The sequence below is a fragment of the Buceros rhinoceros genome, unplaced genomic scaffold (assembly GCF_000710305.1).
Source record: "Buceros rhinoceros silvestris isolate BGI_N320 unplaced genomic scaffold, ASM71030v1 scaffold11351, whole genome shotgun sequence".
NCBI classification, from domain to species: domain Eukaryota; kingdom Metazoa; phylum Chordata; class Aves; order Bucerotiformes; family Bucerotidae; genus Buceros; species Buceros rhinoceros.
In genome coordinates, this window is record NW_010396102.1 from 189,289 (window position 1) to 205,639 (window position 16,351).

A 16,351-nucleotide genomic window follows, 5' to 3' on the forward strand; every position below is an offset into this window, starting at 1 on the left:
GCTCATCCCACTGCTCAGAGAGTCTCTGTATGTTGGAAGTGGGCAGAGATCTTCAGACGGAAGTAGCCTAGCTGGATGCTGCCTCAGCGTCCTTGCTGGGAGGCCAGGCTCAAGCCACTGAGTGTAGGACTGGCCTGTGGTGGTCTCTTGTGGTCCATGGTGGTTGGGGCTGCTCCAGCAGCGTGCAGGTGGCTGCTCAGAGCTCTAAATTGCCTGCCTGTTACGGAAGTAACATTAAAGTTGCCTCCCCTAACGTTGCGTTTGCATGCAAAGGCTGTAACAGCAGTTCCATGTTCTTATAATCCTTCTGCTCGGATAAAAATCAGATCTCAACAAATGTGAGCACATGAGGACTAAAGACTTTTATTACAATATCTTTTTAATTATCAAGGTGGGGAATCACATTTTACAAACTACAATAAATTGAATTTTATTATGGTTTGTGTGAGGACTTATTTAATAGTAGATTACACTAGACACTAACAAAATTCTTTTTCTTTCTCTAAGGTTTATTTGTCACTTGTTGAACTCTAGAAAAATGAGCTGTGAATTGAATCAGAGGGTTACAGATAGAATCCAAATGATGGTTCGTATTTATGGTTTAGATTAGCCGAGTTTAATTCCAGATTGCGAACGCTTTTAACATCTGTGAAATGTGAACCAGGCAGTTATGCTTTAGTAAGATCCAGCTTCTACTATTTTCAATAGGTAACTTGTGAAGTCTCAAATACCAAATTATGGCTGTTTTTTTTGGAAGGAGCCTCGCTTATTTTTCTCCTGTCTGTACTCCTTGGTAACCCTGGTGTTATGATAACTCAGGGCTTCTGTGGAGTCTGCTGCCCCAGGCAGATGTGGAGAGAGGGTGGCTTTAGTAATGAGGAGCATCCACCCTAAACTAGGAACGGCTGGGCTATCCCACCTCCCGTTCAGGGCTTGGCTTATTGCTGGTCATTGCCACATTCTCCTGATGAGCAGCAACTCTGTTCTCTTCCCCCTTCTCTCCTGCACTTTGTCGTGGAGACCATGGGTCCGCTGAGTGACCCATCATAAGCCTGGTTTTAAGTTCATAGGTTTTCCCCTGCTCTTTTGATGTTTGTTTCTGTATGTGAAGCCCCTGAAGAACTTCCATGGTCTTTCCCAGTGTGAAAGATTTCTTGCTCTGGTGTGGTTGGGCTGATGTGTGGCAGCGTTGCGTAGCTGAGAAGGTAGAGAGGACCCATCTCCTCTGGTGAAAGGAGTGGAGACTACCTGGTGCTTAATGAGAGATGACAATTTCTTATGCAGACCTTTTGTGGTCTACCTCGTAAAAGACCGTCCCTTGAAGTGAGGACAGAACCAAGTAGAATTTTGGGACATGGGTTAAAGGAGATACTTGGAGGTTGTATTTGCATAATCAATTGCATCAGAAGTGTTTGAATAGCCTCAGGGAACTGAGCATGTTTTTATTGTTAAATAAATGTCACTGTGGTCCCTCAGTGCTTGAACAGGGAGAAAACCCCTGAAAATGGCAGAGTCGCTGTTTAGCAAATACAGGTGTCAAGTGTTGGTGATGGAGACTGGGGCTGTGGTTGACCGCAGCTGGAACTTGACTGGCTACTGATGGAAGAGGAAGGTCCAAGCTATGGCAAGGCTGGGTGACAGGACCAGGACAGCCCCATTGTGTAAAGCCATCGTGGGACTTGGCGTTCGTTTTGAATAATGTCGGGGTTTTAAAAGCTTTAAACAGTTTATTCAGCCCTTGGTGATGAAGAGTTCCCCTCTTGGGTTTCACCATGGAGGTGTCATGCAAATAACTGATTTATTGCCTGATTTTGAACATGTACAGTCACTGTGATGGTCAGTCCGTACAATTAGACACTTGCAAGTCTGGATGATGCTGTTGCAGACAAAATTTGGGAGCAAGTGTATCCTGATTTTGGGGAGGGGATCAGCAGGCAATTCTCCCAACTCACTCTATGTGTTGTGATGTGCAGCAGATGACAAAACCGAGCCCTGTGCTAAATAAACAGGCAGATACAGCTTAAACAACCCTGCAGATACAGCGGGATGCCAGTGCGATCAGGATTATACTTCCATTTTACTGCTGTTCCCCAGGAAAACTTTGGAATAGAAGTGAAATAGAACTATAAAGAATGGCAGACGTTTTCTGACCCGATGGCTTCAGCGAGCGTACATGTTTGAGATTATTTTCATATGCATGTAGTCATCTCAATTCTGGAAGGGAACAGTTTGTTTGTGATTTATAATAAATTATTCATCCTTTTTATTACCATAATAATCATTTTTTTATGGTTACCCAAGTGAATGCTATTATGAAAGCACAGAAAAATCTATTAATTATTTTCCAGGATTTTATAGTATTTAGTTTTTTCGTAGAGTTTTTCCCATTCCCTAGATTTTTGATGTTATCAGAAAGCAAAGCATTTATTCTTTTCTAAGATAAAGGTCTCCAAACACACTTATTTTGCGTATTGTGCAACAGCACTGCTGTTTGCAGAGCTAGAAGAGCCTGAGAACAGCTTAGCCAGGGTGAGTGCTGGGCTCTGCATGATGGCTGGGTGCCTCTTCCCTGCCTTTTGGTCCCTGAAGCAGTGTGGGTTCTGGGTGTGTTTCATTAGCCTCGTGTAGGTACGTAATTGATTGAGATAAATATCTCAAACAAGGGTTGGGTTCTTAAAAATCAGAAACTCTGACTTGTGCCAGGAACAAATGGAAGTAGACTGGAATGGAGGATTGGTCTCCTTCAGCAGGGGAGGTTCTAGTGCTGTTTTGGAGTCTCCAGGGTCCAAACTCGTGCAAATTTTAATGCAGAGGCTGTGTTAAACTTGAAGCCGTGTTCCCATCCTGGTTATTTGGGGTGCTGAAGGACTGGACCCATCACCAGACCTGTGTCATGTTCGTTCATTTCTTTGTTTTGGTCCTTTTTTCAAAATAAATAATCAGTAGATCAGCAGCTCCTAGTGCCATGTATTGCCCTGTCTTTGGGAAGTTGCTCTGCCCTCACAGCACAGAGAGCACGGCCTAGGTTATTGCACTGGGGTGCATCATAGTTCTGGACTTGGAGTTAAAAGCCTTGTGAGATGTCCCTGGACTGTCATAGAGCTGTTGATGCTGGAGGCTAAGAGAGTACGAAAAGGACCTTTAGGTCTCCTTAAAGCGAGCCTGTGTGAGGTTCTTGTATGACACCACAGAGCGATGAGATGTTAGAGTGTAAAATGATGATAAACTCCTGGCACAGCTGGGAGGTTGGCTCTTGGTTCATTCTGTATCCCTCTGGTCTCCCCTGCAGCACGCACAGGTTCTGACCCGATCCAGGAGGTCCCAGATGAGCAGCGTAACTGTGCACATTCCTGGGTTAAGGCGTGGGACTGACCTTGTGTCCAGTGAGACTCGTCTCATGCTGAAACAACATGCTGAACCCCAGCCTAAATACCTAAGAAAAAGGATTCTTGAGAAACCGTTCCTCCGGAGCTTGTTTTATGCTGTGCATCTATTTGGCCTCTGAGTGCTGTATGGGGTGGGAACGTGTCATCTTCTGGGGGCTGCGCAGAGCCAGATCGCTGCTTAACACAGCCATAATGCTGTCATCTCTAGTTAGATCATGAGCTTTTCAGAGAGGGAGCTCCCCTCTCTTCTCTGAGCACCAAGAGCCCTGTCAATGCTCAGTAAATCCAGCAGCCTCTTGGGAGTTGGCCTTTCTATTAAAGTGCTCTTCTTCTTTATGAATGAGGGAAGCACTGCAGGAAAAGCATGCGAGAACAATAAGGTATCTTTTCTGTTATGTAGCATGTGGTGCAAGGACACAGTGCACAAGAGCAATTCAGAAAAGCTTTGCTTGGGGTGAGGTTTGAAAGAGACTTTCTGGCAGGCTTTAAAGACATGAGGTTAACCAACCAGGTAAAGAAACCCCAAAGTCCATCTGATGTGGAGGAGGTGTAGAGGTGGAAGGTTTTTTGCCAGGAGAGAGGATTGTGGGGAGGGAGGGGGAAGGAAGAACTATAGGCTGGATATAGGGCAAAAAGGGGGAGGGATGGCCAAGACAGTAATGATGGAACACGTCCAGAGAGGCTTAAAGAGAAATAATTCAAGAGTGAGGTAGGAAACATGACCCTCCTCCCCATGTTTCTCAGTTGCAAGATGCAATATTTCCGCTTTGACACAGTGGAGCAGAGAGTAGTGTCTTGGCACAGAGGTGACGTGTCTTTCAGTAGAAGCTATCTGGGAGTTTTGTGGGCTGCTGGTGAGTGACACGTTGAAATCTTGACATACAGAGTGCTTATGATCTAGGCCAATTATTGACTTCATGCCAGTCTGTACGTGGGTCCTTCCAAGAAATAATGTCATTCATGTCAGCCCTGAAATGACCACTGCGGCCTTTAACGGGCTTTTGAGAGAGAAACACAAGAGCGATATTAAACTCTGCGTCTAAGAACGGTCCAGCCACACAGCTTGGGTTGGGTGGAGTCATCTCAGCCTTTGTGTTTACCTGTGGAGATTGTTCTACCACTTCCAGGCATAGGGAAGTGTGGTCGCCGAGACATTCTCCACAGGACACCAACAGAGGCAAGAGCCTTGCATGGTGCTTCCCCCACCACCCGCCCCCTTCCTAAACCAGGCCACGGAGGACATCATATGCCAGAGTTTCAAAGTGTTAATTCTCAGTAATAATCAACACTCGTTTAGAGATCAGTGGTTTTCTGGCTAAAATTGAAGGAAACTCTTCAGTAACGGAGCTCGTAGGTTGGAACGTACCGGCTTTAAGGCAAACTGCTCTGTATTGGTGGAAATCTATTCGTCACACAACACACATGCAAATACATAATTTTTGCCTTTCTTGATGCTTCTCTTTGATGAGTGCTACTGGTTCTCCTGCTGTGCTGTAGCTTTATAAAGGTTGACCCTCCTGTATGTGATTTGAACCCGCATTTCCATTGGCTGATTAACTGGCTGTCTTACGAGCTGGTCTGGAGTGGTCAGCTCTTTGATTTCATGGAAATACTTGAAAGGTATTGAGTTCCTCCTTATGAGGAAGGAACAATTTCAAAATGGTTCTAATACGTCTGTGTTCACAACGTACGTGGTGAATGTGCCGTTTTGTAGTCCGAGGCTTCACTTCTATAAAGCTGATAATACACAAGTACGGGGTGCACGCAGTCTCCTTCCCATGGTGTCTACTCCCTTCCTCTTTCCCACCCAGCCAATCCCGGATAAAGGCACTAGGTGCTATTTTATGATGCTTCGAGCTGGGCTGTTCATTTCCTCCTTGGTCCTGCCTCCACTAGTAGACCAGCAGGGCTGGAAGGTGCAGTAGCCGTTTGACCATCTGGGTTCGGCGTTGGCTTATTGTCAACTTCAACATGGTACTGGAAGTGGGCACCGCTTGGGTGCAAGCGGGAAGCTGGAAGAAGCTAATAGATGAATTCTTCACTTGACAAACACAGTTTTTCTGTTCTAAGTTTATTGTATTAATCAGGAAGAAGTACTTAAACTTCTTTGTGGTTGCTCAATGTAGCCTTTGGCACCATACACAACAGTGGTCAAAAAAAAAAGGCAAACAGAAGTGTTAAGCATACAAAACACATGGAAAATATCTTGCCATTATATAAATCGGCTGAATGCCTGTGCCTGAAGTGTTGTCTTCTATTCTAGTAAATTCATCTCATAAAGGAGGCGGCAAAATACGGAGGAATTCAGAGTCAGGAGAAATTAAAAGGGTTGGCATTGTGATATTTTGGAGCTGTTTCCCTATCGTGGATTTTAGTCATTGGAAGGCATATAAAGCAAGGGAGTAAGTTGATTTAAATGTTCTTTCTGAGAATATGCAACAAGAGACCCTCAGTTAAACTGAAAAATCAGCAAAGTAGATTGTCAGAAGAGGTTGCATACCTCCCAGAACCACGCTGTGACCATGAGCTCCACAGGCTGTTGCAGAGATAAGAGTTAAACAAGACAAAAAAAACAAAGCAAACCCCAAACCCAAAGAAACAACCTCTGAAACCCCCAACTAAACCAGTTCCCAGATATCAAGGAGTGAAAGTACAAAGGCAATCAAAATCTAATGAAGGGAGAGTTATAAGCAAGCATAGGTGGTTTGGGTGGGTTTGTTTACTGTCACCATGTGGAGGAATTCCTTCCTCTTCAAGGCCAAGATGCTTGATGTGTGATTCAAGAGGTACGGTGGTAACTCTCTAGCATGTTTTAGCCTCAGGAAAAGATGTTTTTGCCTTTGTGGTTTCTTCTGTGAACCAGGGTCTTGAGTCAGGGTGGACACAGGGCTTTTAGGGGTGAAGAATCCCATATGCCATGGGCTCTCGATGCAACCTCCTCTCTCTGTCCTCCAAGGAACATGTTTCCTCTTATCTGTCCCCTCTTATCCATGCTGCTGCTTCCATCATCTCTCATCTGCCCTTAATTAACTTCCCCATTCTGCTGAGCGTACGTACTCCAAGTGTAACCTAAGAGGGAGTGCAAAGTCTCCAGAGAACTGAAAATCCATTTCTCTGTCTTCATGCACCTGTCAGGTATTGTGTGCCACGGCTGGAATTTGTCCTCTGATAGCTGATGGTATCACCTCCACTGAAATCGCCTTTCTAGCACTGCTTGAGCTATGAGCCTTAGCACCCTGGCGGCAGCGCGGTTCAGGGCTTGGTGGGATGGGGAAGCAGTGTCTGTCGGAGAGCAGAGGAGCTGAGGTCAACGCCAGCTCCTCCACATCTGCCAAAAATGTTGTCGTGGTGCAAGAGGAACCAATGAATGGTCAAAAGCCGTGTCCTCACCTGTGACCAAGCTAAGCCCTGGTGTTCATAGAAAGGATGGAGCATCGGGGCCTTAGCATTAGCCTTCTGCTGCTGATCTCCGTGGTCTGTGGGAACGGGGAGGGGGGGTGGGGTCTGTTCCTCCATCTAATCACTTGCAGACATGTGATTACAACACGTAATGATCATGGACTAGGTCAGTTTTTAATTAGCTGAGCCACATGATAGGCATTTGCAGGGCCAGCGAACGCTTTCCTTGTTGATGTCTTGTCTGAGCAAAACAGCAGCCTTGCCAGCGCGATCATGGATTTATGGGTTAAATCACGTTGTGTAGCAGACTGTGTTTCCCAATCCCAAGCTGTTTTGCTCTGATCTGGATGGGACACGGTGGGTCTGAGTGTCAGCATGCAGCCAGTCTCTCTTGGTTCAGTGTGGGGTGTAACAAGCCATAAATAAGAAAAACAGCACTCCAGCACGCTGGGGAAGTTCAGAACAGGGAGCCATGGCTCTTGCGAAGGCTCACATGATGCTGTGGTCTGGTGGAATCAAATGCTGTTGCTGATTGAATCACATGTTTTCACTAGTAACAACCAATGACACCCTTTTCCCTCCCCAAAAGACTAAATATAGCCCTGAGAAACTCCGACCAGTGAGGATTGGCACCAGATGGTGACTTTTCCACAAGCCCTGTGTAATGGCCGGTGTACAGTCATACCGTTCCAGGAGCAGATGGCAGAGCAGGCTGCACAGTTCTGAGTCACTCAGCTTCCCCCTTTCCCCTTCCCCGCGAGGAGGGATGTATCCTGTGCTGGCTTTAGGCATCACTTCACATCCATCATCTTGCATTGGAAAGGGCAAACGTATGACTTTGGTTTTCCTGGCCCACACATGGAAGATAACGGGCCCCCATTTCCCTCCTAGCGATGTGATGGGGGTGGAGGAGATGGTCCCCCAGTGATTAGACGGGCCGTGACCCTTCCAACGTAAATGCACAAATCTGTTTTCCTTAATGTACATCTCGACACTCACGCAGTGTACACGTGCTCTGCCCTTGACCCCTGTTTCATGCTAACTAGAAAAGTTTTCCATTTATTTCCTGGAGGTCTGGAGATTTCAGACAATGCTGTCCCTTTGAGCCATCCAGGTCTGGAGCAGATTTAAGAGGTGAAGTATAGCCAAGTTTGAATGCACTGAGATCTCTCAAAAATGTGCACGTGAGCAAATCTTTCCTTATCGTACTCTCCTGCCGAGCCAAGGAAGAGGTCCCTGGTGATGCTGATCTCCCCGCCGGGGCACATTCTGGGGAGGGTGTAGTTTCCCCTCCAAGTCTGGTGCCGATCTCTGGTGAGGTCAGGGCTGCCAATCTGTTGTGCTGTTGATGGCTTGTAAATTCATCAGATTTGGGGCTCAGAGACCACTAGTATGATTTTTTCTTGTTTCCCCTATAACGTGGGCTGTTGAATTATTGTTCTTCAGTTATAGTTTACACTTGTTTTTCTTCCCTTTTGTAACTGGCTTTAGCCTAGTTTATTTATGCCTTTCTTCTTGCCAGCCTGGAAGCTCATTTGGTTAGAACTGGAACCAGAGCCACATCATCTGACCCTGAATTTGGGCACTTTCCTGCCCTAAAGAGGAAGGGAGGAATCTAGAGTGGACTGTTTACCCACCGCTCTGGCCAGTTACTGATGCTCACCGTTGCCATTGCAACAGAGATGTGCTACAGGAGGAAGCTCCTTTCAGTTTGTTACCTCTCCTGCAGCTTTGAGCTTCTCAGCACCCAGGAGTCACCGTAAGAGAGAACGCTGGCATGTGGAAGTTTGTCCTGTATCTCTGTGAATTAATACTTGGGGATTTTACCACAGAAGTTTTGTTTTATGGAAAGTGAAGTTATGTGCCCAACTCAGCAGCTGACTTGTGGATTAAAGCTGTGGTTTAGGGTCCTGAAGTTGAGTGAGGTTTCATGCTCTGAGCCTGATCTGGAGCCGAAATTCTTGGGGAAGGTGTTGGAAGGAAGAAAGTCATGATGGGGCCTGTAGATTGGTCTCACAATTTTCCTGTATGATCTCCTATTTGCTGTCACCTGGGAGGTGCCCATGTGGAGGATACCCACCTGGGAGGTGCTGTGCGAGGATAAGAGGTGGGTCAGTGATCTAGCTGGGTACCCTGAACAGTTGTATGTTATACGTGGCTCTGTGCAGGGCAGGGTTTGGTGTGTGCCAACTCTGCAGGTGACTGTTCCCTCTCCAGGATAACAAAATCTTACTTCCATCTCATTTAACTTCAGACCTTCTGCGATCAACAAGACACGATGGGCATCTCCAGATCTTTATTTCAGCCCAAGATCTGAATTTATTTTTCTAGATATCTGTGAAAAAGTATAACAAGAGATCTCGAAGAGCACTGGGACTCCTGATTCAGACTCTGCTGTGGGATACATAGACCTCTTCCTCATTCTGGAGGTCCTTTCATCTGTTTTACTGAGCCTGGAGTTTTGGAGCATGGTGACAGAGTGGACCTGTAGGAGTCTGTAACCTGCAGGGGTTTTCCCCACGGCAGCTCTCCAGCAGTTATTTTCTGAAAAGCTCGCTGTGCTCACGTGCGTGCGTGTACGTTGGTTTGTTGCTGGTGATTACACAGACTGTGCAGCGGCCGGGGGATAAATACCCGAAGACGTGTGATCAAATAGCTGGTTGCGTGCCCTTGCAGTTCAGTTTTCAGAAAGCCGTCTATTCCGGGCGTACCTCCTGGTGACATTGGCACTGTCACTGGCAGAACTCACCAGCCCACAGCTTCAGCTGGTCTGAGCCGGGGCCGATAGGATGGTCTGGTTCTTGGTGCAGCTTTCCTGGGGGGTAGCAACCGTGTTGTATCAGGCTGGGGAAGTCTGTGGGCAGAGAGCTACTCCTGCAGGGTTGCCCCTAGGTCTGGTGGAGGGGGCTCCATCCTAGCAGGATCTGAGCTGAAGTCAGCTCATGGTGCGTACCAGGCTTGTTTCGTGGGGTTTGTGATGTGGAGACAATACCCAAGGCTTGTGCTTGACCTTGAATTACAGGAGTAACAAACGGCGAAGGCAAGGGCTCCCTTCCGGGTGGGCTGCATGCTCAGGGTAGGTGTTCCTGCTAGCCTCTCAGCAGATGGGAAACGAGAACAGCAGGAAAATCTGCTGCAAAACTAGGAAGTGAGCCTGGATTATCTGAGTTTTAGCTTTGTTGCTTTGGCGTTTTCTGTTTAATGGGCTGGCGCAAGCTCGACGCCCCAAACCGCTCTGGATTCCTGTCACGCTCAGGAGTTTGTGGTTACGTGAGGCCCTAATGGGCATCACAGAGTTGATCTTAGCATGCGTAGTGCAGGATGTTTTGTCAAAGCGTGAACGTATCAGATAATTTTGTGCTGGTAGGTTGATGTGGGAGATTCTTGGCTGGTAAGAGCAGCATGAACATAAGAAAGGTCCTACAGAAGGAAACATCCTAAAACCACTTGTAAAACTATAGCTGATGACATGCAGCCACGGACGTTCTGCTCCTGTCATTTTTGTTGGGGAAGGCACTTGTCCGATCGCAGTATGTTTGGTTTTGCCTGTGGGAAGTATGAAGAGCAGGGTTGGGGAACAATCCTGGTGCTGGTTTTTTCCGGCACGCCGGAGGTTAGCCTTGGATGTTGACAGTTACTCTGCTGTAGAGCTCGGTGCTGCTTCTGCAGAGATTTCAGTGAAGTGCAAAGTTCAGAGGTACGTATGAAAGAGGATAGAGTTTGTAAGGGAGGTTGTTCTTGTTTCTGGACAATGCCAACATCTTTCATGAGAGTATCTTTGTTTCTCCTTCCTTTTCTTATCGCTAGCAGCTTTGCTTGTGAATTCCCAACAACGGGAGAAGGCTTGGGAGCTCTGATCCCACTTATATCTATTCCCAAGTGTTTTTGAACATGCCAGTCAAGAAGGCGCTGTAGCATAGCATAAGATGAAATATTTTCAGTGTCCTGCTGTAGGTCTTGCCTTTCCAAACAAAAGCTATTCCAGAAGTTTTGCAAGGATTGATAGGCTCAGGATGTGTTTGTTAGCAGGGAGGGCTGGCCAAGGGAGAGCCCTTGTAACTCACCCTCAAAGTAGAGTGGGAAGTTGAATCTGCTGTTTTCTCTGTGTGGTGGAGAGAGAAGAAGGGCCTAAAAATGAGGAGAGACTTCTTGATTTGAGATGTATTTTCCAAATAATGTGTCACAGAAGTGATCTGGGATCTTCTAACACTGCGCTAACTTGATTTTAGTCTTAATTAAAAGAATGTACCCAATGCAAGCACATAGATCGGGTGTAAAGTGAAATGGAATGTTTCAGTTCACCTGAAATGGTTTTTTTTAAATCTTTTTTTTTCCATCTTCTCCCTGGACTTTGCTGCTACTTTGCATAAAGCTCAAGATCTTTTGGTTTGGTTTCTTTTTCCTGATCTGGAATAAAACCATGGTTCGAAATCTGAACATCGGAGACAGACCTTATCTTCTCTGCAGTGCTGAATTTCTGCTCAGATCCAGCTTCAGCGGAGTAGCCTGCAGCAGGCTGTCGCCGATGGGATGGGAAGTTTGCAAAGGTTTGCAGCTGCGCCCCTTCAGACGGCTGCGCTGAGTCCCTTCCAAAAGCCTCTGGTTTTAGCTCCAGGGGTGGATGCTACAGATGAGTAGCTTTTGTATTATGGTTACACCAAGGAATGCTGATCATGAGCTCAGCTCCTTCAGTGGTGGGGATGCTGTAGTTCTCTCAGCATCCAGGGTCTTGGGGTCCCAGTGCTGTAGGACCCCTTTGGGTGCCTAGTCTAGTTGGAGAAAGCGAGGGCACAAACAATAAGGTGTGGTGTGAGTGGACATACCTGAACAGTCTTGTTTGAAATGACGTTGCTGGGTAGATGTTGGGAGTCCTTCATCTCAGGGCATCTTTCCATTGCCCTCGTTGGAGTCAGACCTCGAGTCTGTGCAAGGATGAGAGCAGCTCGCCCACTTTATGCAACTGAAATCCCATGCCGGTTTCTTGGCGTAATGTCGACAAGCCTTTCTTTATTAATGCGAGACCCTTGGGGAAAGGAGTTGATGGGGCGGGGACCCCTTGGTTTAGCTGCGCCAATTCCACACCCACTCTTCAGCTGGCCCGCTCGCGATCGCCGTTCTGGGGAGCAGCGGACCAGGTCAATTACTCCATAACAACTCCATCCATAACTCTTTAGTCATGCAGCTGTATCAGAATTACAACGAAAACAACCTCAGTTATCCTAGTTGGATGTGAAATCAGACGCGTGTTCCATGAGAAGCGGTAATGCCAGAACGTGGAGGTCAATGTTGTTCAGTGTTTTTTGGCAAAAGAAAAACCTATCATATGGAAGCCGGTGCCTGGGGAATCTACATGGAGCAGCAAGATGAGCTCCATGCATGGCTGGAGATAAAGGTGCTTGGGGAGATGATGGAGTCAGGGAATATTGGAGAGCAGCTCTGCGTGGCTGCCAGCAATCCCTCCAAGCCCAGTGGCCACCCTTCTTTGTGACGATGTCACTGAAAACAAGGAAACCATTTATCCAGGGAGCCAACCTCCAGAAGGCCTGAAGACAATAGTGAGTCTCTGGTACCTCTGGGGCCATGATCTAAGCAGGTATTTGTGTTCTGTCCCAGTTCAGGTGCTGGTGGTACTGCCTCGTTCTCTCTCTGATCAGCTCAAAGTTGCCAAGCTTCTCTTCTGTTTTGTTTTGGTTTTTTTCCTACAGCAAAAGGCTTTCAGCTCTTCTTCCTTGGAGAGTGAGGTGCTTAGTGCTGTCAGCAGCACATGAGCCATCCCTACGGCAACAGACCCGTGTCCAAAGGGATGCAGGCAATGTGTTAGTACACATGGAAAAATCCCCCGGAGCTTCCCATTTACACTGGAATTATTATAAACAAAAAGTAGAGAGAGTGTTTTTGTGAAACTGTGGAAAACACCACTGATAATATCTCTTCAGGGCTCTTTCCAACCTCCCTCATTAAAAGATGATCTCAAAGTACCAAGTTTTGGGTCTGGGTTTGCAGTTTTCCACACCTTTGGGACTCGGAGAAACAGAGGGATGGGGATGGGGGCTTGAATAATCTTTTGGCTTCTGTTGCACAGAGACTAGTATGGTAAGAGCGACCAAACCTTCAGCAGCAGGAGGGACCTGGGACTGATGGGGATGAGACACCAGCACAGCAAGTCAGAGCCAGTTCTCTTCTCCTGGAGAAGAATGAAGCTTGAGTGTCCAGGAGACAGTCGGAGTCCCATCGTAACGGTCTCTAATGTGGTTTTGATGAGGTTCGCCTTTTGCTCTGAAGAAATCTGCAGCTTTTCATCGTCACTCCCAAGAACTGGATCCATTCTGAAGAGCAACAATACATGGAAAATGGAATATTTTGCTTATTAAAGTAACTTGGAGTTCCAGCTCGGAGGTTGGCAACCAAACCTCCGGGAGGCTAAGGAGCTGGAGAGCACGCCGCTCCCCCCTTCCAAAAGAAACCTCCGTGTGTGCCAGCACTTTTATTTATAATGTTAAAATAAGTTGAGTACATTAAAAGGTATTATTGAGGGAGCAGGACTTAAAATATATCATTTTTATGTTATTAGGCTGCTCTGAGTGAGGTGTCCTACTGCAAGCAGATAATCTGTCCTGCTGCCTAGATTCCATGCTGGAACTTACTGGAAGCTTTTCACCACAAGAATCTGAGCAAACTGATTATTTTCAAGAAAAGAAAAGGGAAATTGAGGAAAATAATATTGAAAGACATAACCTCAAACCACGGAGGAGAAATTTCCTGACAGCAGTTCGACGTCTCATGACCACCTGATCGCTCCTGTGCGTATTAGGGGTTTCAGCAGATGCCCATAGGGGAGCTCAGCTGGCTGGGAAGGGTTTGGGGTGAGCTGCACCTGGAGCTGGGGCTGGCTGCCCCACTTCCTTCATTCCACTGTCTCCTTCTTTTTGTCGTGAGAGGAAAAAGTCAAGGGAAATCCTGAAGGAATCCAGACGCTTTGAGAGCTCACATAATGGCGTTGACCTTTGCAAACTGTTCCATCATGTTAACGTCCTGCAGTCTGAGCTGCCACACCAGGAAGCGCTGATGTCTGGGAAGAGACGTTGGGGCAATAAAGGTGTTGCAACAAGAGCCAGAATAGGCAGCCAGATATTCAGAATATTTCACATCAGAAAATCTGTGTGTCCAGCTGAATTCCCCGCAGCGAGGAATTTCCAGGGGTTGTTTTCACACGATTGTGCCCATCTTGACAGCTCCACTCTGCTGTGTGCAAGGGTGACATATGTTCGAGGTTCATGCAATGCAAATACACGTGTGTGGATGTGGACACATGTGTGGATGTGGACACGTGTGTGCGTGCTCGTACTCTGCTGTAATACCAAAGAGCTGAGCTTGTCTGGCGGCTCCTGTCAGAACGGTGGCCCAGGGCAGTGGCACGTCAGCAGCTCTAGGGAAGATGATGTTCTCACCAGGGGTGGAGGGGAGGACCACAGACCATGTGGTGGATTAATCCTTGTGTATTTGCCGTCTAGGGAAGATGATGTTCTCGCCAGGGGTGGAGGGGAGGACCACAGGCCATGTGGTGGATTAATCCTTGTGTATTTGCCTATGCTCATCTCTGCAGGTAGATACACAAACCGGAATGTAGCCATGGGCAGAACTACCATGAGAGCTGGCTGAATCCGGCAGGAGTAACTTAAACGTGAGAAGTGAGCCCTTACAGTGTACTTAATTTGTTCAGAAAGGAATTAAGCTATAGAACCCGTGGAATTACAGAAATGAGCAAAGCAAGATGCACACTTGCGTAGTCTTCAGGTGACTAGAAAAGCCAGTTTGGTTGCCTGAGGTTCTGGGAGGAGGCTGGGGCAGGGCGAGAGGCGATGGAGGTAGCGAGCAGCAGCTCTGGGGAGGTGGTTTTGGTTTTGATCTGCTTCTGGTGCAGGCTGGTCCAACTTTCTCCAGACTTTCCACATATCTCAATCCCTTATGAGCTAGGAATAAGCTCAAAGGTTTTGAGCCAAAAAGGCTGTTCCATGTGAACGTTAGAAGCTTAAGAAGAAAACTGTCTTTCATCTTAACTCTAAATCTCGGTAAGACGCTTTCATGGAACTCTGATACTGTACAAGTGAGATACTGGAGAGGAAAATGGCTTAGGAGATGGAGTGCTCGAACTTCCTATGAAGGCTCTGTGGGTGATCTCTGTATTATTAAAAGCTTTATTTAGTGCTATCACGGAAGTGCCCGGAGGCCATGGCTGGGATCTGTCATGTCGAGTGTGGTGCCTAGGCAGAACAAGAAACAGAGGGTCAGTGGAGCAAAGGGCAGACGAGGTGAGCTATGGCGTGAGAAGAGGCAAGGGCAGGGGAGGAAGGCAAAATGGCAAAATAAAGCACGGCATGGCTCGGGGGATACCACACCATCGTTCTCCGGTCCCCAGGACTTCCAGCTCTGATGTCCCACACTGGTACAGCTGTAGGAAGGACACATCTTCATGACTAGCCTTGACTTGGTCCTGTCTGCTGTCTCTAAGTTTCCGTTCTGAGATATTTCCGACACCCAACAAGTGTTTCAGTCATGGGGAGTATCACAACAGAACGTTGCTGGCAATGCTCTGATGGTCCAAGAGAGATAGGAAGTGGTGGTTTGCAGCTTGGGGAAATTTCAGACCACTTATGTATGCAGTGGTCAGGGTAAGTGATGAACATAAACTAAGCAGCAAAGGGGAGTCTCTCCATGAATATCTGTTTGTCTACAAGGGGCCTGTGTTCCTGCACAAGGGACGCTTTGAGCTTTTCCCCCCTTGAACCACATCACACCTCCCTTTGATGCTTTCGGCTGCCCCGGTTTGCCTACAGCCATGACAGGGATGCTGCAGGTGGGCAAACCCACCAGCTGCAAACGGGCTGGGGGCTCTGCCGTGCAGTGAGACCCCAGGGAAGGAGTTTAGCTCCTTGGCAGAGGAGCCGTGTCTCTGGCTGGGTTTTCCAGCTGTGCACATGGCTGCTGCTGGCTCAGACAGGGGGAGCGTTGTGCTGGTTCTGGGTGGTGCTCTGAGAGAACGTGGCTGCATGGCTTATGCCCTCTCCCTTTGGCAGCTGGAGGAAACTGTGGTGGCTTTCTGGGCAGTGCTGCTTGGGTAGTCCTGAAGCTCAAGACAGCCAAGCAAACAGAGGAAGCAGCCAGCTTCCCCTGCAGGACCCCATGAGTTGGAGCAAGCCTTGCTGGGGAGGTGGCTGGATTGGGATGGGTGACTTAAAAGCAATGGCTTGTGGAGTTGCCAGAAATGAGACAGTGGCCTTTACTTAGGGGCTGGGGTTGTATCTGATGCCTTTTCCATCCTGTAGAATCAAATTTTCAGAGCTACAAAAGGCTGGTGTAGGCTCTTTGGTGTGCTTGCTAAAGCTGCTCCTGTGGTGGCCCCGTGTGGGGCCCTTTCACCCTCTTGCAGCAGGGGTATGGCACATGGGGGAGCACCAAGTTCCCCCACACAAGGCTTGAGGTCCTGCAAGGCCCCCTGGCATTCTGAGGAGGGGGTAGAGGCTCCCCCCCCGTACTCACCAGCAACCCGACCCGTGGCTCCAGCTCAT